Source organism: Marmota flaviventris, chromosome 4 (assembly GCF_047511675.1).
Source record: "Marmota flaviventris isolate mMarFla1 chromosome 4, mMarFla1.hap1, whole genome shotgun sequence".
NCBI lineage: Eukaryota > Metazoa > Chordata > Mammalia > Rodentia > Sciuridae > Marmota > Marmota flaviventris.
In genome coordinates, this window is record NC_092501.1 from 115,559,792 (window position 1) to 115,583,419 (window position 23,628).

The 23,628-nt window shown below is 36.9% G+C and overlaps 1 non-coding gene and 1 pseudogene across 1 annotated transcript; both read left to right on the plus strand.

The window, feature by feature from the left end:
- The first annotated feature begins 6,144 nt into the window (after nt 1-6,144).
- Nucleotides 6,145-6,568, plus strand: LOC114094916 (charged multivesicular body protein 3 pseudogene; annotated as a pseudogene).
- Nucleotides 6,569-22,408: 15,840 nt separating this feature from the next.
- LOC114094934 (U6 spliceosomal RNA) lies at nt 22,409-22,513 on the plus strand. Its single transcript, XR_003583164.1, has one exon. It is a non-coding gene; the product is annotated as a U6 spliceosomal RNA (small nuclear RNA).
- Nucleotides 22,514-23,628: the final 1,115 nt, after the last annotated feature.

The following is a 23,628-nucleotide window of genomic DNA, read 5'->3' on the forward strand; positions in this document are numbered from 1 at the left end:
AGAGGACTTAAAAAACATTTGATCATTGAAATTCATTTGGCTTTAGTTTCATTATGAAGTGTATTATAAGGTTGGTGGTCAAGGCTGTTACTAGAGCTTTCAGAAGTGGGAAATGGGAGGTGTAATTAGAAAAGAATAAAAAGGGGACAAAAATCAAGGACTTTTTTATATTCAGCATGAAAGAATAAATTGGGATGCAGAAAACAGTTTTGTTGTTTTTTTTTTTTTAAATAACAACAAGGGAGCAACACACATGTTAGATGAGAAATTGTAATATCTCTGTGACAGAGAAGTCAGGTGTATAGTTTTAAAATATATATATTTTTTTAGTTGTCAATGAGTCTTTTGCTTTATTTATTTATATATGTTGCTGAGGATAAAACCCAGGGCCTCACACATGCCAGGCAAGTGATCTTCCACTGAGTTACAACTCTAGCCTCCCCGCCCCCATTTTTTAATAGCAACCTTTAATAAGCATGCTGAAAGTTTCTTTAGTATTATCCCTTCTATAGAAGGGACTGCAAAAATCTAGAGAAGGATTTCTCAGGGAGTTTTTTGCTGTGTCTCTATGTAAAGAAGTGTCAGACTGTGACCACAGCACCGATCCTGGTTCTTCCTCTCCATGCCATCTGTAGTTGCCTAGTTTGGCCATAATCATCTTTCTGCTGGAACAGTAGAGATGGTTTCCCATCCATCTTTTTTCTCCTCTTATGCACACTGTCTATGCTGTCACCCGAATTAGTTCTTTAAAACAGAAATCCTCACAATATTCTAAACATTTCCTGATCCCCCGAAGATAATCTCTATGCTGTAGCCCAGAAGGCTATTCACAGTCTGGCTCCTGACTCTGAAGGTAGATGTCTCAGCAGCCCCTCACCCATGCCTCCAGCCCCTGTGTCACACTAAACATCTCAACATCCCCAAGGTGTCATGTCTTCTCCCTATACTATGTCACCTGGTCCAGGTGATGGGGAATCAGACTGGGGTAAAAACAGGAACCAGATGCAGGGGATAGTCAAAAACTTCAGACAGGAAAGGAAGAACTTGTGAACAGATCATTGGGAGTGATTGTACTTTTAATCCCTTCAAAGGTTTATTGAGTAGAAAGAACACTTGTCTAAATAAGCTCAGTGCATGGTAGTTATCCATATCACATTGCTTTATAACCAACATTCAAGGAATTATATTAGCCTCTGGGCTATGGAGCATATGGAAGTCCAGATGGGTGTAGGTTTTTTTTCCCCTTTTCATTTTGTTCCACTTGTGCTGACAGTATCAGATTTCCCATCTCCAGAGTCGCTGCTTGTACTTGTAAACAGTTGAATTTGGTGGAAGAGTGAGGGGGAAAGGCAGAGTTATGTTTCATGAAGAGAGGCCAGAGTTCACCTTCCTTCCTACTGTCGAGCAATAGACAGGTATGGTGAAATCAGCTCCTCTGTTGCAGGAAAAATTCAAGGTTTGGTGCTCTTCAGGAGAGACTCAGTTTATAACATCTTTAGCTTCATGGAGCTGAACACATTATTTGGTTGAGTTAACTTTCCTCTTTAGATAAGCTATAATCCAAGGATGAGAGTGCAGTTTTAGAAAGCAAGGATCTGGCTGCTTATTCCCCCTTCTCTGCCCTGATGTTCCATGGGGTGGGGCAGGGACCCTTGGTCTTCAAATAAAGAGGAATGACCTTTACTTCCTGGAAGCAGTGAGAGGTTCTTCTTAAGTTCTGTGATGTGTCTAATTCCTGCTACATGCTTCGTTCTTAATATTCTTGGCAAATGGGCGGGGGGGGGGGGGAGGAGGGGCAGGAATCTTTACACAGAAAGTAAGGCCTTGCAGATACAAATTTTACATTTGCAAAGTTCACAAAGGAGACACACATTTTTCCTTTCAGCCACACAATGTAAGTGAGCACATGTTCACTCACCAATAAGGAGGACACCAGTAAGGAGATCACCTCACTAAGAAATTTAATGAAATGGATCATGTCAGATACTTAATTAGTAAAAACAAAAATTACTCTGTACTATGTACTATATACACCATTACTTCAGGACATGTGTCCTTTTCGCCAGCTGCTATCCGGGGAAGGCTCTTTCCTGATTGGGATTCAGACAAATCAAACCAAAGGCAAATTCAATCAATGGAAAGTCAATCATTTTCAGAATTATCTCCTTTAGCTAGATAAGAAAGCATTATAACTAGACTGTATAGGGCAATGGGAAAAAAATGAAAGACTCATGATTTACGATAAGATCAAACTGCCTTTCTCCTAGCTAGAATAGGAAGAAAATCTGAAACAGATTACTCAGAAAAGCCAGTGGCAGTGATTTTGGAATTATACCCCAGGTCTCACTCTGACCATGTCTGCTCTAGAACTCCACTTGGGGAGAAGGCACATTTGCTCACTTCAAACTGAACAATTGCTGGGTATCCACTACCAAGATGGGAACTGGCAAAGCCCAGTGAGTATGCAAATTCCTGATTTTACAGGGGCCACCATCTGGTAATAGATGCAAACAAGGATGGGCAAGATGGCAGCCAACACATAGATGGATATGCTATTCAAACTTGAAAATCTGTGAGCAGATCTTATGTTCTGGTGTGAGGTTTCTAGAGCTTTGATTCTTACATCTATACCCCGTCAATTTGCATAGCCATCTTCCCTCTACTCCCAGAGTGGAAGGAAGGGGCTGACACCCTTCCTGTGCTGAAGGGGTTAATGCTGTCTTGCAATCCATATGTTGCTCATTCTTCTTCCATTCAGGCAGATGACAGCGTTGGAACTTTTACCATTGAGCAAGACAAAGCCTCCCTTTATCCTTTAAGCCAAAAGAACATGAAGAATTCCTATGAGCAGGAGAGTCGTGACTACTAGAGCTATCAGATCACTCTCACCTTATTTGCTGTTAAGGGCTAAATTTTGTCCTTTTCCCAAATTCCTGTGTGGAAACTCTAACCTCCAGCATCTCAGGATGTGACTGTTTTGGAGACAGGGACATTAAAGAAGTAATTATGTCAAATGTGGCTGTTGGAGTGGGCCCTCTCCTGTTTGACCAGTGTCCTGTTGTGATGATTAGCACAGAGAGAGCTACTGGGGATGTCCACATTGAGAAAACACCACGTGAGGACACAACCAGAAACTGGTCACCTGCAAGTTAAGGGGAGATGTCCATAACAGATGGTTCCCTATGGCCCTTTGAGGAAATTAACTGCAGGCTCCGTGATCTTGGACCTTTGGCCTCCAAATCCATGACAAAATAAATTTCTGTCATTTCAGCCACTCAGTATGTGGTCTTTTGTTATGGCAGCCCAAGCAAACAAATATACATGCCTTTGCATCTGTGGAATAGTCTGTGATCCAATAACCCAATGGATTACCATCTGAACAGAGAGAAAACTTACATCTTCCTACTTCACATTTAGACAAGAAAAGGTATTTGTTTTTTTTTTCTTTTTTAATATTTATTTTTTAGTTTTCGGTGGACACAACATCTTTGTTTGTATATGGTGCTGAGGATCGAACCCGGGCCGCACGCATGCCAGGCGAGCGCGCTACCGCTTGAGCCACACCCCCAGCCCCAAGAAAAGGTATTTGGATGATTATTCTACCATTTCCCACAGCCATCAAACTGGACACCTTATGAACATTATATTTACTCTTTGGTGATTTTCTGAATCCATGGAGATACTACTAACTTTGTTTCACATGCATTGAGTTCTTTAAAAGTAGCACCCAGAAAAATCTTCCAATATTTAATATTTTAATATTGAAATGCTTGAAGAGAGGGCTCAGAAATAAATGACCACTTCAGATCTGTTCTGGCTCAGTGATCCACAAGCATACCTTGAAAGGACTTTGATCTTCCCCAAGGCTTATATGAATTCAAAGTAGTTAGCATTTCTAAAATATCATCTGCGATTTAAATTTTTTTCTATTGGGTGAGGTTGAAAATCACATAGATAATATTTAATAATCAGGAGATTGACATGTAAATCACCATTGTTTGAAAAAGCTCACTGATGCAAAGATGTAATTTTCTCTCTCCTCCCCAAACCAGTAAGAAAGCAAATAACAACCTTCTTGTAGTCCTGTGGTTAATAGATTGAAGATTTGTGTTGGGAGACATTAGAAATGCTATTTTTTCTGGAGCTTTCTGGTTGATAAAGTGCTAGATAAAGCAGGCTTTTTACTGAAATTCATTTCCTCTGCTTAATGACTAATTGCAGTGAAATAGGCAAGGCTTCAAAATCATGTCTTTTCTATTTGCATTTTTTCCTTCTGATTCTTCGATTTAAAATTCCAGTTGTGCTAGAAATCATGATATGTCTAACACTTTTTGAAAATTATATAGATCAAAAGAGAAAGCATGTTCATAAAAAGCTTTGATAGTCTCCTTCTAATAAACCCCCTTTTAGACATTTTTAATTTATACAGAAAAGTAATGTTCAGTTGGGAAATGCTCAGATATTGTGCTTTAAAGCCTCAATTTATGTGATCAGCTTGATCCACATGGTGCACATTATCCCTAACTTGTTGGCAGAGGGAAAAATTTAGCTTGATAATATTTTCTATCCTTCATGAAAAAAAAAAATATGCTTATTAAGAAGCCGGGAGGTGATTCTGCGCTGCTCCAAGCAGAGGTACGGAGCTCAGTGGATGCAGAATTACTCTGGGTGCGCTAAGCAGACCTTTGCCTGTCTAATTTTCTGTTGCCTTGTTTCCTGAGAGATTACTAATCCCTTTCTTATTTTATAGCCAAATCCAATAGCAACAGAAGACAACATCTGTGTTCAATAGGTATATTTTTGCCAGCTCGCATTAAATAATTCATTATGGATGTTTGTAGGGCTGAAATTAGCCTTTATTAAATATAGAAGCAGGCATCATCACATTCCCTGATGAGAGCAATCAACCCCTTTAATGATTCCTCCCTTTAAGTGGTATTTGTCAGGACTTTTAATTTTTTAAAAACACTTCTTATCCACCAACTGTTATGGGCTGAATTGTGACCCTTTAAGAGAAGTTTAAGTCCTAATCTCTGGTGCCTGTGAATGTGATCATCTTTGGAAACAGGGTCTGTATGAGGATGAATGAGGTACTTGGGGGAGACCCTAATCTAATTTGACTCATGTCCTTACAAACAGAGGAAATTTGGACACAGATATAGACATGCACAAGGGGAAGTCAAGGAGAATGTTACCTACAAGTCTGAGGCCACCAGAGGCTGGGGGTGTGCAGGACAAAAAGGGAGGGAAGGAGAGGAGAGGGCAGGGAAGGGGAGGGGAGGATCTTGCATGTCAATCTCCAGGCAAAGAATGAGAGGAGAGAAAGGGCAATGAGTAGATGCTCTCATAGCCCTTGGGAGCTCTGAAGACTTCCAGCCTCCACAACTTGAAGACAATGACTTTCTGTTGTTTAAGACACTCAGCTTGTGGTACTTTGTTATAGTAAGCCCAGGAAATGAACAGCAACTTCTTTTGAAGTCTTTCTACGGATTACATGTACTTCCATGTTAAATAACCTTCTCACTTAAAATCGTATCCCAGATACTTCCTGACCCCTTTGATTTTACTTTCCTTCTTACCCACTTATTATTGTTTAAAACACTATATTTTACTTATTTATTTAACTTATTTATATTTTTGGATACCTTTTCCTCTCAGTAGAACTTGAACTCCATAAGGTCAGGGATTGGTTACTGCTTAACGATATCCTCCACAGTATACAAAGTAGATACTTTGATATTTGCAAAATGAATGAATAAATCGCTTCCTTTTCTTTGTTACCAAATTCCATTCCACATAAACATCAATACCCATCTTACTCTGAAAACAGCAGGTCCACAAAGACCATGCAAAGAAAGAAAGGAAGAAGGAGGAGGAGGAGCAACCTATAAGAGGCTGAGAAATTTGCTAATCTATTGTATTTGAAGCTACAAGTAGCACAGAGTAAGATTATCATTCTTGCTCTCTCACTCTCTCTGTTTCTGGCTGCCATGAGGTAAGTAGCTTTCCTCCATGAGTCCTCTCCACCATAATTTTGTTTTACCACAAGCCCAAAACAACATAATCAAATGACTATAAGCTGAAACCTTATCCAAAGAGAAGAAGAAGTAAAAAATGCTGTTAAGAAGGCCCAAAAAGGTCTGTATGGTTCTGGACGAAGAGACGATCAGATCAAAGACGGCTGTGAGTTAGCTCTGTGTATTCAAAGCACATGTGAAAGTTGTGCTCTTGGGGATGCAGAACCAGCTTGTGGTTCTGCCAGTTCTCTGCAGAAGAGCACGGAAATAATGAAGGCCATGTAGAGTGAAAATCCCAGTAATCCAGTATGCGAACTGTTCTAAGAAATGATGAAGACTGGGATCATTAGGGAGCACTTTGAAAGCAAGGATGATCGGGAAGAAATGAAAAAGTTGAAATGGAAATTGGCCAAATTTTACTTGAAATTAGAGCAGGGGCCTTGGACAAAGAACCGAATAAAATAACCAATGACTTTCCTGAGCTCCATCCTCTAGGAGTAAAGGCTGCCTCAGAAGATGAAGAGGAGGAAGAGGCCCTGGAAGCCATGTAGTCCCAGCTACCACACTCCACAGTTAGCATTGCCCAGCTGGGCCCTAAGACTCTCCCCATGGTCCACCACATGTATGTCTTGTACTACCTCTTTGTTGTGTGGCATTACATTTTGCAGAAGGTTCTGTGTTAATATCTCTTCACTTTTTCCAAGATTTGGGAATCTCAAAGAGATTGTTCTTATGAAAAGATATATCATTCAGGAATATAAACAGCAGAAGTATCCTATCAGGGAGACGGTGAAAAAATCTCTTTTCTTGTCAAGCAATCCTGAGAATAAGAGTTAATTGCCTGAATGTTGAGGACTCTGTGTGTGTGTGTGTGTGTGTGTTGTGGATGTGTGTAAAACACTACATAAATGAATTTTAATAAAATTCTGCTTTACCAAAAAGCTTATTATACCTTAGGAAAGATCTTTACATCTTTTATTTCTATTCATCCCTACACTTTGGTGTCAATCCATTCCAAGTCCATGAGATTTCTATAAGTATTGAGTAACATTTGTTTCCTATAGGATAGCACAGCAATTTTGAATATCCATATTTTAGCTGAAATCTCTGATTTTTGACTAACTGCTCACAGAGAAAAGTCATGGATGTATAATATGCTTGGGTTCAGATTTTCATTCAGTACACTTCAGTAGGCATCATGCATGAGTGGGTGAGTCATCAAGACTCACAGGAAGGTTTTGAGAGGTTTTGCATGACTTTGAAATTACTATCTCAAGGGAAAACAAGTAATGCTCCATGGAACTGACCATTCTGGGCAAGAGTATTCTATTATTTTCATGAGGTTTTGGTGCCCATAGAGAGTCCCTTTCTTAACCTCTTCTAACCTAGAACAGTATGGCTTCCCAGGAGTTATGTTTGTTTTGTTTTATCAATTTCTCTCAGGATTAACTCAATACAATTACTGCCTTTGATCACCATGTTTTTATGTTGCTTAAACTGAAATTTATAATTCACTTGTGGGTTATATTTCCAATCCCAGAGCAGAGAAGAACAATGGTTTCAAATTGGAAAGTCATAACTTGTACAGTACGTATGGCCTTGGGCAGATTATTTAGCCTTTCGTAGCCTATGGGGGAAAAATAGTCATAGCTATTCCTACAGAATTATTGTTTACAGAAAAAAAAAAAACAAAAGTAAGGCCCTTGAACATGATAGGCATTCTGCAAATGGCATAGATTACTATTGCCCCTGTAGACTGGCGATTCTGATACAGCATTTACTTAACCTATAGATCTGGGCTGCTCTGTTGTCAGCAGAATTATTAACAGCAGAGTCTTTCCCCATAGGTGTGGGCAGTGAGTGCAGCCTTTGATGCAATTTGACTCTTCCACATTACAGATACGATGTGATTTTCTGCAGGAAATTCAGGTTGCAGGTACTAAGAGAAAGGAGGATGTATGCGAGCGCTCAGAAAGAGCCTTGAGGACTCTCTGACAGAGTCCTCCATAAAATCCCACTTGGAAAACTCCCCAGTGACCCAGATCTTTTTGCTTTGATGGTTGTTGCTATTGTCCCCAACCCGCCAGGAGGGTTGTGAGTTCACAGCCAGTTCACTGTGGCAGAAATGCTGAGTATGTCCTTGAGTAACAACCTCACCTGTTTTTCACGAATCACACTAACTCCCAATTCCACTGAGGTGATATGGATGCTCGTTAGAGCATCTCAGCAGCATACAGAAAAAAAAATGAAATCAACTTGAAAGATAATTTATGAGCAACCTCTTTCAGTTTGAAAATCTGCCAGCAAGCTTAGCAGAAGCCACTCAGGTTTTTTATGGATTTTTTGTTATTGTTGTTTGTCATTTTGGTACGATAACCACCTGTAGTCATTAACACTCCTATTTCTAGCAGAGGATCTCAAACATCTGCTGCTGCAGCCAAAATGTCCCTCAACAGAATTAAACTTTATGTCCCTGAAATGGGAATTTCATATCCCATTGTTGGAATTACTCACATGCATATAGTCTGCATTCTGCTGATTCTCGATTGTAGCTCTGCTTTCCTGAAGCAATTGGTACCACTCTGCTCATTCTTACAACTGTGCTGTTAGTTTTTAAGTATTCTCATATGTGTCTTATCTTTCCTGCTGGATTTCAGGCTCACTGAGGGCAAGTAGCAAGCTCTTACAATTTTATGACTCATCCTGAATCTAGCAGGGTGGGGCTCAGGAAATGCTTACTGACTGCATTTTGCATGCAGCTCTATAGACATAATAATACCACAAAGCTAACAGATTTGAGGGTATGGAAGGATGGGGGAGAGGAAACTAAAATAAATCACTTTGTCTATTTCTTTCACTGAAATCATTTTATGTAATCATAAAGGTGAAGATTCCCAAATTATCCTGACAACTTGAAATAGTCATATTTACCATAAAAGGTGAAAATTCTGTGTTTGTATATGTTGGGTAATTTTATTCTTTCACTCTACACATAGTTTATGAAACTAAATTTGTTAGATTGGATTTTCCCTGAAAGTGGTTTATCCTGGAAATCCTTTTCTCCTAAGCACAACTCTGGGTATTAAATAGCCACTGCAGCTCATCAGTCTCGTCCTCGGTAAATTATCCTGAGAGATCACCATATTGAGGCTCAAAGGTTTTAAAGATATTAACATTCTAGTATGATGCTATTTTTTTTTACTGGAAAGAAGCTGATGTAATTTGACCTTAAAATATGAAAATGTGATCTTCCATTTAGACCACACAGAGGCTCTGAATCTCATGGACCACATTTCCTGTAAATACCCTGTGTGTGTTCTACAGGATGTAGTTTTCACGGTCCCTAAATGAAACTTGAACCATGCATGCTCAGAAACGTTGTTTTGCTTTCAAGAATTTTGTGATGTCTTTAAAATAATTTACAAGTATAAACTACCGTTTGAATATAATTTACCATTCAAGTGGCAGGCATTTTGTTCTTTTGGTGGCAGGTGGAATGAGAGGTATTTTGACTAAAGAATAAACATTTTCATCTTGTTTAGCTACATATTATTATTTTAAAAGGTGAATAGTATACTTGTGCATTTATTAGACAAAGAGATGTATAAAGTTACACTTGCAGTCTATGTAAAGTCCACATACAGCTCTGTGGGTTCTTTGGCAGGCTGGAGTTACTGTCCTGGTCTGGACATAGACTTTGTCCAGACTCATCACAGGCAATTTCTAAATGGAGGCCAGATGAAAGAGGGGAAACCAAAATGTACTGTCTTTCGTAATGTAAGGCATATAAGTGACCAGGATATCAAGTTGAGGACAATGCTGCCCAAAGCCTCTTCTTAGATCTTCCAAAATAGCTCTCCTTGCATCTTGTTGAGCTCAGGAAAAATCCAAATTAATACAGAGAAGGAAAAGTCTGTCTAATATCAGGTCATTAGAAATGGAAGATGGAGATATACAACATTCCTTTCCTGCAGGCTCAAGATTCTGGACAATGTTTGTCTGTGTTCAGGGAAGCAGAAAATAAACGAGAAAAAGAAATTTTAGTGAACATGGCCTTTTTTGAACTTATTTACCTCGTGCTCAGGGTCAGGAAATAAATGTGTGTGTGTGTGTGTGTGTGTGTGCGTGCGCGCTCCCATCTGTATGTGTGAGGTATATATGTGATGCTATGTGTGTGATTATGGGCAGTATGCATATGTGTATGTGTGTGGAGAGGCCTAGGTGTGTGGCATCTAGTTTTGTGGCATGTGTGAACATACATGTATGTGTGTGTGTGATATGTGTGGAATATGTATAAGAGTGGATATTGGTATGTGTGTGTGCTTGATGTTTATATGTTTATGTGTGGGGTATATGAGCAGATGTGGTATATGTGTGAGGCACATATGTGTTTTAAATAGTTACATGTATGTATTTGGGGGTGTGTTGTATGCAATTTTATGTGTAGTATTTTTTGTGTGTGATTTTTGTGTCATATGTATGTGTGTGGAGACTTACTGGTAAATATGTTTTCAATGAAAGAACAGTGCCTTCAACATTTATCCCCTTCAATCCATACTCTTTCTTCTGGAGTTATCTTTCTAAAAGCTCTTTTTGAGCTCAGTTTATCCTTTCTAAAAAAAAACAGAAAGAAAACACCCCAAAGCCTGCAGAAGACAACTGATGGCTCTTCTCCACCTGCACTTCACTTTTATCCAGTGGGAATTAGTTGTCTAGCCCTTGCCACTGCTCCTAACTTTCATATGCAATTTCCAGGGAGATGAGTTGGGTGGGAGTTAGGAGAATGCAGAAACACAGGCCTAGAAGCCAGGTCACTTGGGTCATCTCTGCTATGTATTAGATGCTTAACTTTGGACCAGGTACTTGATTTCTCTGAGCCTGACTTTCCCCATTCATACAGTGGGAATGATAACTATGCCTCTCCTCATTAGGGAATTAGGATGTCATGGTAAGGGTGTAACAAGTTCATATATGGAAATCAGTTATTATAGTGCCAGGCACCCTGTGACTGGGACTTACCTATTACTTTCATCACCTCTGGGAACCATGCCTTGGTCCCTCTGTATATGACTGTTCCCCTGGAATGCTATTCTTCCCCTTACACACACTAAAATCCTTCTTGGTCCAGCTTAACTGTCATCATTGAAGCCAACTCTCATAATTAAACTCAGGAAGCTTTATAGGTTAGAGGTTTAGGGCTTGGACAAGGAATCAGGTAGGTAGGGTCCAATGCAAAGCTCTGCCCTTTCAAGGTCTTTTTCAAGTGTAGCTTTGCTATCAGTGAACTGGAGACTGTGAGCTGATGTATGGGAATTATGCTGTGGAGTGTCTCCTCTCTCTTCCGCTGTGGATTCCTGTGTTTTCTTTCTTTGCTGCATTTTTCTGAGTTGTGTCACCTTTACCTTGGTGCCATCTAGACTGCATCATTTCCTCTCCCTCCATCGCCTAGCACAGTGTTATGTTCAGAATATGCCCTCGAAACACATTTGTGGAGTAAACAAACAGTGAAAGAGAAATCAGAAAGAAAATGTGGGCTTCCAGGGTCAGTCTAAAAGCCATTACTGTAAAAATATACAATGATATTGATAAACATTCAAAGAGCTGCCTTTAAAAGTTTTCATAGTTCAAAGATACCCTGAAATCTTTGGAAGGCAAAAAAAGACTTTTAAGAACCTACTTTAATTTGTTTTCATCCCCTATTTCTTTTGTTGTCATGTGGTGAGGAAGGCTGATTCTCAGGGTCATTGCAAATTGATTTTGTGCTGTGCACTTAAAAGAACTGAAGTAGGTTCTTAGAGTTTTGTTCACTATTATTGCTCCTAAGGATTCTCATTCTGATCATTGATTTAATTTTTTTTCTTTTGGTAATAGCTTTTTGAACTACTGAAAAAAACCTCCTATTTTAGCAAAAATATTAGACTTGTGTATAATTGGTGTAGGATTTTACTTTGGTTTTGTAAAATATATGTGTAGAAATACCATAATTCTGGTAGTTATGTTTTCAAATGCCATAAGGTCTTTAGATAATTCATTGTATAAATTTTTATAATTGGTTGGGGGCAGTCAAAATGTAGAAGGTGAGAAGGAATATGTGTGAAGTATATTTTCTCATTTGTATACCTTAAAGAAGGTTTTTAAAAATTGATACTCCTTTCTTAATTTTTCTCATTGTACTGAGAAGCACTTTCATATTGCCTAACAGTTTATAGCAGAATCCAACAATCGCTTTTGTAAATATCACAACTGGCACATAAATTCCAAAGGAACCCAATCTTCAGCAGCCTGAATTGGTCACTGGGAGATTGATTTTATGAATTGGTATCCAAAGTGTTTCTTGTCTTGATAAAACAAAGTCTTTCCCACTACCTGAATAAGGTTCTACAGTCCACCATTTTCTCAGATTCTTCAGCTGTTTTCTCAGATAATATTCTGCTGGGATGCTGTGTCTAATCATCCTACAAAAGAGTAATAAATAGACTGCTTGCCCTTTGCTGTGGTTTTAGTCAGCACCTTGGAGAGTGGAAGTTAAACCATAAAAAAGGAAGTGATGGAAAATAAAAAAGGGAAATTTCACAAGGTGATACAAAAAATCATTCCAATTATAAGTGGGAGATGTATACAACCACTCCATTGATGGAATGACTTTCCTTACTGTGTGAAAATTAAAGAATCTCTGGACCCAAACCCCTTTAATACCCCTAAACAAGACTTCTGCCACAGCAGGAAGTCAATTATCTCCATGGCAACCCAAACAAATAGTGAATATTGCCTTAGCAGACAAGATGGATGAAAGGTGCATCTGAAATTAATTTATGTCTTGGGATCAGACACTTGAGATGAGAGAACCGGTCCATAAAGTACCCAGGAGAAGCCATTAAAGGAGAAACAAAATAAGTCCCTTGTTGAATTCCCCAGAGAGCAGTGGTTGAAACCTATAAATCCTGTTTGCCTCTTCCTTTAAGGGTGAAAGTTGTCAATATGTCCCCATTTACATGGCCACTTTGATGATGGCCCCCTGTAAATCTCAAGCCTGCCAAAGAATGTTTATTAAGAAGTGCCTTTAAGAGTGATCTCTTAATCCATCCTCTTGTACAGTCGGAGACTTTCTTTTTATTATTATGTACATCAATTTTAAGATACAGAGATGCCCCCAAAGACTAAAGTTCAGAAGATTTCCAGTCTATAAAAATCTTGCATTGAGAAGAAGAAAAAAAAAATAAACCAGGAAGAAAGGAAAAAAACAATAACTCATTCACACGCAGAATAACACACAGAACCCTCAGAAGCAACTGTGGAGCTGTAAATTTTTCATTAAGTATAGAAATTAAAAACACTAATTAAACCAGTGTTTGGAAAATAACTCCAAATATTAAAAGGAACTTTTCAGTGGGAATAAAAACGGCTTTGCTTTTTTTTTCTTTCTTTCTTTTTTCTTTGTGCCTGGAGATGTGGCTTTTGAAGTTGGGAGATTCTGATAGGGAGTCTGCTATGTGGAAGAGCTTGTTTCCTACCCTAAATAGGAAGTCAGTGGGACCTGAAAGCTATGCAGGGTTCAGACCCCAGCTGTTCCTTGTTAGGGCAGACTGGAATCTCAATTAATGCTTTCCCTGACTCAAGCTTCCTGTCAGCAGCAGGTTCTACCTCATCCTTCCCTGGCCCCTTTTTCAAGATTACAGTTATTTCTTTCTTCCTGGGATCTCTCACTCATTTCCCTTTCTTCTTATTAACCTTGCTCTTGTACAACTGGATGGTTATAATAGCCCCCTAATTTAGTTGGCTGTCTTCTTACCCTCCTCAGTCCCATCTTTCCTGTACATTAGTTGGATCCATTTTCCCAGAAGATCATTTTAATTTTTCACCCTTTCACTCAAAAAACATAATGATTTCCCGTTGCTTGTAGAAGAAAACCCAAATTACTCTGTGTGGTATTTATGGTTCTCCACTAGTTGACCTTATCTGCACTCTAATATATCTTTCCACCAATTGTTCCCATGAATCCATTATTCTAATTGTTATCACTTACCACAAATGCCTCTACTTTCCTGTGTGTCCTTTACTCCTCAAATTCTTATTGCTTATCTGGAAGAACTTCCTCATGGCTTTTAACTGTTCCTCCCTAACACAAAGAGTTTCTAGTGATATTTTTTACATCTTTTTAAAATTCAACTCAAATTTACCTCCATGAATAGTTACTAACCATCCCGCCCTCAAACTATCCCTTGCGTCTGAATTCCAATAGCACTTAATATCTGTAGTAGGCAGAGTAACCTACAAAGATATCTATGCCCTAAATCCTGGAAACTGTGATTGCTATGATACAGGGTAATGGGGAATTTGCAGGACTAATTAAGGCTATAAGTTTTAAAATAAAGAGGTTATCCTGGATTATCTACCCATTATATACTCAATCACTTGAGTGCTTAAGCCAGAGAACTTTTTCAGGCTGCAGTCAGAGACGTGGTAGAAGAGGAGGCAGGAGGGAAACAGCAAAAGGAAAAGTTAAGAGAGATTCTAAGTGTGAGAAGGATCTTGCAATGTTGGTGGTTTGCAAAGCAGCGATCCACAGGTAGGCCTCTAGGAGTTAAGGTTGGCCCCCTGCCAACTGCCAGCAAAAGAATGAGTCCTCAGTCCTTCAACTGCAAGGAATTTAATTTTATCAACAAAGTGGATGAACTTGGAAGTGAATTCTTCCCAGACCCTCTGCTAACAGCTTAACCTTGATTTTGCCTTTGTGAATCCTGAAACAGAAAACCAGCCAAGTCCAACTAAACTTCTGACCTATAGTACTGTGAGACATTACATTTGTATTGCTTTAAATCACTAAAGTTCTCACTATAGAAAGCTGACACAATACTCTTACTGTACATTTCACCAAATTTGATATTCAAGAGACTTGCATTTAGAATGTGACTCTTTGAGCCTGCATTCTACGTCAATATCTACAAACTGCATGACCTTGGGAAATAACTTAAACTTTTTATGTTACAGTTTCCTTATCTTGAATAATAAAACCATTACTCATGATAACTCATGATTCTAATGAATGTTAAGTTAGATGTTACATATAAAAGTATGATATGTAACAGCTGACATGTACTAGCTTTCAGTAATGCTTTGCCTTATGGTTGTTTATATTTATAATGTATCTATACAACTAGTTTCTATGATCCTGAGATATGAAGTGGTGGTTAAACATGGCTCTGAATTTTTCACAGCTCTTCCCATGTAGAAATGAAGCTTTTCCCCCTATTACTTGCATCTGGGTTTGCCTTTGAGTTTCATTGATCAATAGAACATGATACGTTGCATGCTGTGGAAGTTTCAAAGGGACTTGTAGATTTGCTTGTGCTTCTTTGGAATGCTTCTGCCATCATGTGAAGAAGCCCAGGATGAAAGACAAAGTGGTGCCAGGTCTGGTCATCTCTGTCATTTTAGATATTCCACCACAGGCCCTGGAAGTGTGATGGTCTCAGACCATTAAAATATCCATCACCAGTCAAGTTACCAAATCCAGGTGAGATAAGCAGAACTGCCTAGTCAGCTCACAAAATCTTGAGATACAATAAATTGTTGACTTTTAACCTGATTTGTTCCATTTATATTTTACTTTATTTTTATAGCAATGCATTGCTGATATCTGAGACTATCTTACATTTTCTTTTGTCCTTTTCCATTGCATCATACTCAGAACATAGTCCAGGACCTTCTGCATTATAAACATGCAAATATTTTTAATATAATTATTACTCTTTGGTTTTTTTATACCTTGATCTGATTATAAAGAAGCCCAAACACATATTTATAGACTAATTTCATAATATGGATAAGCATATGTATTCTTCTAAAATTGTGTAGTTGGGATGGATAAGACATAATTGGAAAGATGTTGCTGACTAAAATAACTGGAAAAATGCTTGTGTAATATATCTTTGACTCATTAACGCTGATTTTGTGCAAGTCACCTAGCTTCTTGGTTAGCTCATTTGTAATGCAAAAGGTTTGTATCAAAGGAGTTCTCTGGTCTCTTCCAAATTTCCCCATAGTCTACCATGAAGTTTTCCCTAAAGGCCTGACATAAATAGCTGTGGCCAAGGGGCAAGAGCTACTTAGTTCATCCCAAGTTTAAAACTGTTGTTAGGAAGGAAAAGGCTGTTGTTTTGTGGGTAGAAGATATGACCCAATGGTCACTGTCTTAAGAGATTCTGTTTCATGATATGTTTTGTCATTTGTTGGGAAGGATATTAATTGGTGATCTTTGTCTAGCTCCTTGTGTCCATATCATAAAATACATCACAATTGGCAGATGGCTGGCAGCTTTGGCAGGGACAAGAGAATGCGAAATCATTTTAAGAAAGAGCAGGCCTCTTTGACCTTGCCTAATGGCAGTTTCTTTCACAGTTATGTTGCAACGACCACAAGTTGCAGCAATGTTAGAAGATGCTGAAGATATTTCCAATAATGGGAGGTAAAAAGATAATTTTCTTAACCTAATCTAAATAATGTCTAGTGCATCTTAGGAAACAGTTCATGAATACAAATTATTTTTTGTTAAATCTTTATTGTTCTCTCCTAGTAATGCATGCTGCTGATCACAATAGAAAGAAACTCATCTCTCCCTTTAGAAAAAGTATCCCAGTATCCACTAATGAAGTGTCAATAGTTGTTGGATTACACTGATGTCAATATCAGTGTTCCATTTGCTTTCAGGTCTGAGGACATAGGAAACTGCTGCCTCTGTCTTTCTGTTCTCTACTCCATTCCTGTTTACTGTGGTTGATTTCTCTGGTCTCCATTCCATCACCATGCATGTGAACCTGTATCCTTCCTCCTTCCATTCATACCCTTCTTGCTGATGGAAGCCTACTCACCTGCAGTCTGATAGCAACTGACTTCTCATCTCTGAGCCTAGTTCAAGCTTTTAGAATTTACACTTTATCCAGAGACTGAAAGGTAAAGAGAAAACTTCTTTCAACTTCTTTCAAGGTATCTGTAGCCTTAGAAAAAAGTAATTTGTATCTCAAAATTCTTTAGCTTCCCTCATGTATAGGAAAGATACTTCCATAGATCAGTGGGATAGAAATATTTTCATTATCATTCAAGGAGTCTGGAAGCTTCTTGTATCTTTAATAATAAATGATGTTACAGACAGTCATGGGCCTTGCACATTGCATATAACTTTTGTCGAGTGTACTTTTATATAGCAATCTTATAAATCATTGACAAATATTTTAGAAGTTTTTTAAAAAGCAGAATGATAAAAAAATGGTCACCAAGCCATCTGCAAAATGTATAAAAAGTATAATACCTTTAGGAAAATCTTGGCAGTCAAAAAATAAAAAAAAAAAGAAAGAAAGAAAAAATTGGGCTGCCATTTCCTACAAATTAGTATATGTTGAGAGACATGGAAAAGCATACCAGATTCACCTAGCTTTAAAGATACAAATGCTAGAAAATACATTTCAATATTTTTCAATACTTTATCCACTTATTTGTTTCTTATTAGAATTTTATAGTTATACAGAGTAGTTCATTCAACATTCTCATGCACGTTTGGAATTTGATTTGAGTTCACAATTCCCCGCTTTTCCCACTGGTTCTCTCTCCCCTCCCTTGTCCTCCTTCTTTTACTAGATTTCTTTTTGCTTGTCTGTTTATTTACATTTGATTGGCTATTTATTTTTATTTATACATAAAGGTGAAATTCCCGGTGATATATTTATATATGCACATAACATGATTTTTAAAGAATTTATTCCACATCTCTTCCCCTTACCCATCCCTCCACTCTGCCTCTTGATTATTTGCTTCTACATTACTTGCCTTTATCTTTACAGGATTCTATTCTTCCCCCCCCCCCCGCCCCCCCGTCCTTTATTTTACTCTAGCTTCTGTATATGAGAGAAAACATTTGAGCTCTCTAAGTTTGGCTTATTCTCCTTAGGATGATATTATCCATTTCTATCCATTTACCAGCAAATTCCATAATTCCATTCTTCTTTGTGACCGAGTGGAGCTTCATTGTGTATATATACCACAATTTTTTTAATCCATTCATCTATTGATGGGCCCCTGGGTTGATTCCATAATTTAACTGTTTTGCAAATACTTCTAACTACAGTGGAGTTCAGAAGCCAGAATTACCTTCCTTCATTAAATGACTGGAAAACTAGACAAAGCACATGAACAGTGATGTGTAGCCATGGGAAAATGGTAGAACATGTTATTCTTGAGAGTAGAAGCTCAAATGAGGGGAGCTCCTGATTGCACAGTTAATGCCTAAAGATGGTTTTCAGCCTTCAGAGAAAAGATCCTGGCAATCTCACTAACCTAAAGAAATTTAGGAAGGGTAGGATCAGGGCTAGGACTAGTGAGGGGACAGAACCACTTTAATTCTCTAGCACAAAATTTAAGGGGATGTCAACAAATTCAGATATGAAGATAAATAATATTTGATGTAGTCTTTCAAAAAAAATCAGAATAAATATAATGTAATCTAATTCTGCCCTTGTACAAACATGTCTTTTTTATCTTACCCTAATCATGGTCCTGTCTGAAATTTTTAGTTTGGATGAAGTCCAATTTATCTATTTTTTTTTCTATTTTGTGACTCCTGTTCAAGGAATCTTTGCCTATATCAAGTTTTCTATATTTTCTTCTAGGAATTTTATTATTTTTGCTTTTCAACTTGGGAATGATTGATAGCAAATGAACTTTTTGTATGGCATGAAGGAATGTCAAGATTCATCTTTGTTTCCATATTGAATATCTAGTGGTTTCAGAACCATTCAATGAAATCAATGTGTTTCTTCATTAGATTATGTTGGAACTAGGTTAAAAATTCACTTGATTGTATGTGTTTAAAGGTACTTTGGACTCTATTTTGTGTATCAGGATCATTTTTCTATCACTAACCATTATCACATTGTCTCGATTACTATTACTTTGGGGTAAGTCTTGAAATCAGATGGTGTAATTATTCTAATTTCTTTTTCTAGGTAAAAATTATTTTGGCTACTCTAGATTATTTAATTTGCTTCTTTGTTTAAGTCCTTTAATTTGAATCTCAAATTTAGAAGGAACTTATTAATTTCTACAGCCTGTGAATTTGACAAGCATCACTTGAATCTATAGGTCAAATTTGGACAGAATGGACATATTAATGTCAAACCATCTAATTTATGAACATTGTGTACTTCCAATTATTTAAACCTTCTTTAATTTCTTTCAGCAATCCTTTGTAATCTTAGTATAGATACCTTACATTTGCAAAGGTCTAAATTAAATTAAATTTAGTCCTAATTTATCATTTGATACTCTTATAAATTGTATTTATTATTTTAAAATTTCACTTTCCAATTTGTTGCAATTATATAGAAATAAAATTATTTTTTGCAAGTTGAGCTTTTATCCATAAGCTAACTAAATTCACTTATTAATTCTATTTTTTTGTAGATTTCTTAAGATTTTAGTGTACAGAAATCATATTGACTGAAAACAGAGATAATTCTACTTCATTTGTCTTTTCAAATATTTATTCTCTCTATTGCTCTATCATCCATACATCTATCCATTTAATCTCTACCTATCTTTCCAATTCTATCTCTCAATTATAATATTTAGAACCGTCTAGTCCACTGTTAATTATTCTTTGATTATTCTCTGCTTCTCAGATTAGATGACATCTCTTTATATAACTTGAATTTCACTAACTTTCTTCTGCCACATCTCATATGCTCTTAACTCCAATTTTTTTTTTTTTTTGGGGGGGGGGCGGACCAGGGATTGATCTCAGGAGCACTTGACCACTAAGCCACATTCCCAGCCCTATTTTGTATTTTATTTAGAGGCAGGGTCTCACTGAGTTGCTTAGTGCCTCGCCATTGCTGAGGCTGGCATTAAACTCATGATCCTCCTGAACCACTGGAATTATTAGTGTTAGCTCCATTTTACCATCTTATTTCAGCTGTCCTTTACTTTTGGACTGTATTTTTCTTAGCTCTTTTAACATGTTTATAGTAGCTTCTTACAGTCTTTGCTAAATGTGACATCTGGACCATTTTGAGGATGGGTTCTTTTAATAGCTTTTTTACCGAATATGAGTCACATTTTCTTGCTTCTATATAGATTTGATTGTATACCAGTCATTTTGGATAAATACATTGTAGAGATTGTGAAGAATGTTAGTTTTCTTTTAAGCTATTCACAGTTCAATAACTGCTGGATCAACTTGACACTGTTTCACCTTAGGCTTAGTAGCATTCTTTGTTAGGATAGGTGTTTAGAGAAACCAAGATGTTTTCCAGACCCCTCTGATGTAATGAGACTGAATTTTTGAATTCTGTCTTCCTGCAGGTTTTGTTTTCGGCTTTCTTGGGTGGGTCTAGAATAGGATATGGTCCTTACTTCTAAGAAGTAGACTTTCATTTTCTGGAAAATATCTAAGGTGTTAACAGCACTTTAACAAGTAGTGCTTAACAATTAATATCTATTTTCCACATTGAATGTACCAACTGTCTCTAGTAAGCCTTGTACAATATCACTCTGACCATACATAGTGCAGTCCTTGCCCAAAGATCTATGAGGAACCCCCACAAACTTTTAGGGTCTCCTCTCCATGTAACTTCCTCCTTTGAGGTTTTAGCCTACAGATTTCTGCTACTTCATCTTTTCCTCCTTAGTTGAGATGGATAACCATGTGTTTGCTTGAAATCGAGCTCACTGCACTGAGGTCAGGAACTTGCCCCCAGGCAGACAGCATAGTTCTTCTTATCAGAGGTCACTTTCTTGCACTGCTTGTGGTCCAATGTCTTAACACTTTTGCCACATGCATTTGACTCACTATTATGCTTAAGACAGAAGTACTAAGTGCCAGTTACTCCACCAGTGTCAGAAATCATCATCTTTACATAATATTGATAAATAGGCTATTTTAACATTTCTCAGGCATAGTATTTTTTTGAAATAAGTCTGGTAGTGTTATTTATATTTTTAAAATTGAGACATAATAAATGTACATCTTTACAGGGTACAGTATGATAATTTGATACATTCATAAAATGTGTATTAATGAAATCAGGCTAATAAGCACTTTTATATCCTCAAACATTAATCATTTCTATGATTAATCATTTCTATGATTTTTGTGCTCTTCTAGTTATTTTGAAATATATTATAGACTGTTATGACCAGTAGTTACCCTACTCTGCTATTGAAAGCAGAACTAAATCCTCCTCTCAAATTGTATTTTGTTGCTATTTATCTCACTTCTTTCAGTCCTGCTCTCCTCTGCCTTGCCCAGTCTCTAGTGATCACTATACCACTCCATTCTTTGTTGAGATTGGCTTCTTAGTTTTTGCACATGAATGAGAACATGTAGTGTTTGTCTTTCTGCTTCCAGTTCCATCCATTTGCATTTGCTGAAAAGGACAGAATTTTATATTGATGGTTGAATAATATTTCATGGTGCATATACATCATATTTTTCTTACCCATTCATTCGCAGATGGATGTCTAGGTTGATTCTATATCTTGGCTAATATGAATAGTATTGCAATAACCTGAGAATGCAGGTATCTCTTTAATAAACTGATTTTTCTTTGGACATATAACTAGTAGTAGAATTGCTGGATAATATGGTAGATAAATTCCTAGTTTCTTGAGGAATCTCCATACTTTTTCCCATAAATGAGTGTACTAACCACATTCACATCAGCAGTGTGTAAGAGTGACCATCTTTGCCAGTATTTTCTGGTTTTTCTGTTTGATAATATTCATTCTAACTTGAATGAGATGGTATCTCGTTGTGGTTTAGATTTGCATTTGTCTGATAATTAGTGATGTTGATATTAGTGATATTGAGCATTTTTTCATGTACTTGTTGGCATTTGTATGTTTTCTTTTGAGAAAACTTTAACCCATTATTAAATTGTATTATTTTATTTTTGGTGTTCAGTTCTTTTACTTCCATATATAGTCTTGATATTAATCTTTTGTCAGATGAATAGCTTGCAAGTATTTTACTCCATTCTGTAGGTTTGTCTCTGTGTTTTATCTATGTTTTCTTTAGTGAGCAGTAGTTTCTTGGTTTGCTTTAATACCATTTGTTTATTTTTGTTGCTGCCTATGCCTTTGGAGTCCTATCCCAAAAATCTTTGCCTACACTGATGTCTCCAATGTTTCTCCTACGCTTTCTTGTAGTCATTTCATAGGTTCAGGTTTCACATTTAGGTCTTTGACCCATTTTGAGTTTAGTTTTGTGCATGATGAGAGAAAGGGAACTAGTTTCATTCTTCTGTATAGGTATAGTCAGTTTTAACAGCACCATTTATTAAAGAGACTGTCTTTGTTCCAATATATGTTTTTTATGCCTTTGTCAAAAATCATTTGACTGGTGCTCACTTCATCAGCACTATGCTAAAGTTGGAATGACATGTTGTAGATTAGCATGGTCCCTGTGCAAGGATGACATGCATATTCATAAAGTTTTAGAAACTAAATGTGTTCATACAATTACATAATTTTATTATGTAATTGTATGATAATTTTATTCTGATTAAAGAAAAAGGAAAAAATCTCAAAAATCAATTTGCTATATGTATGTGGATTAATTTGTAGGTTTTCTATTCTGTTTCATTGGTTTATGTATTGATTTTTTTATACTAATACCATGCTGTTTGATTAGTATAGCTTTATAGTATATTTTGAAGTCAAGTATTGTGATGCCTCAAGCTTTGTTGTTGTATTTGTTTTGTTTTCCACTCAGTATTGGTTTAGCTATTTTTTTAAGTCTTCTGTGGCTCCCTATGCACTTTAGGAATTTTTTCTTCCTATTTCTTTGAAAAAAGTTATTGGTATTTTGATGGGGATCGCATTGTACCTATGGATCACTTTGGGGAGTAGGTCATATTAACAAAATTAATTCTTCTAACCCATGATCTCAAGATATATTTTAATTTTTTCTTTAATTTCATAAATGTTTTGTAATTTTCACTGTAGAAATCGTATCTACTTGGTTAAATTTACTTTCAAGTATTTTATTTTACTTTTGTAGCTATTGTAAATTTTTGGGATTACTTTCTTGATTTCTTTTTCAGCAAGTTCATTATGGGTATATAAAAATGTTACTTTTTATGTTGATTTTGTATCCTGCAACTTGACTGAATTCATTTTTTAGTTCTAACAGCTTTTTGATGGAGTGTTTAGTCTTTTCTATGTATAAATTCACATCATCTAAAAACATGGATAATTTGACTTCTTCCTTTCCAATTTGGATGCTTTTTGTTTCTTTCTCTTGCCTAATTGCTCTTGCTAAGACATCCAACACTATATTAAATAAGAATAGTAAAAGTGTGTATCCTTGTCTTGTTCCAGATCTTGGAGGTGGGCACAGTACTTTTTAAATCATACATCATTTATGTGTATAACTGAAAACCAAAAATATAAGTGAAATGAATCGGAAAGGGCATTTCTAAAACTTCAGTTTCTCCTGAATTACTCCGAAGTTGTCTGTGCTTGTATTTTTCCAAGTAATACTGTGCTCTGTGCCATTGCAGTTGTTGATGATACAGCATTCCTCAAAAGAGTGATATGCTATTGATTCTGTGATTCTCTT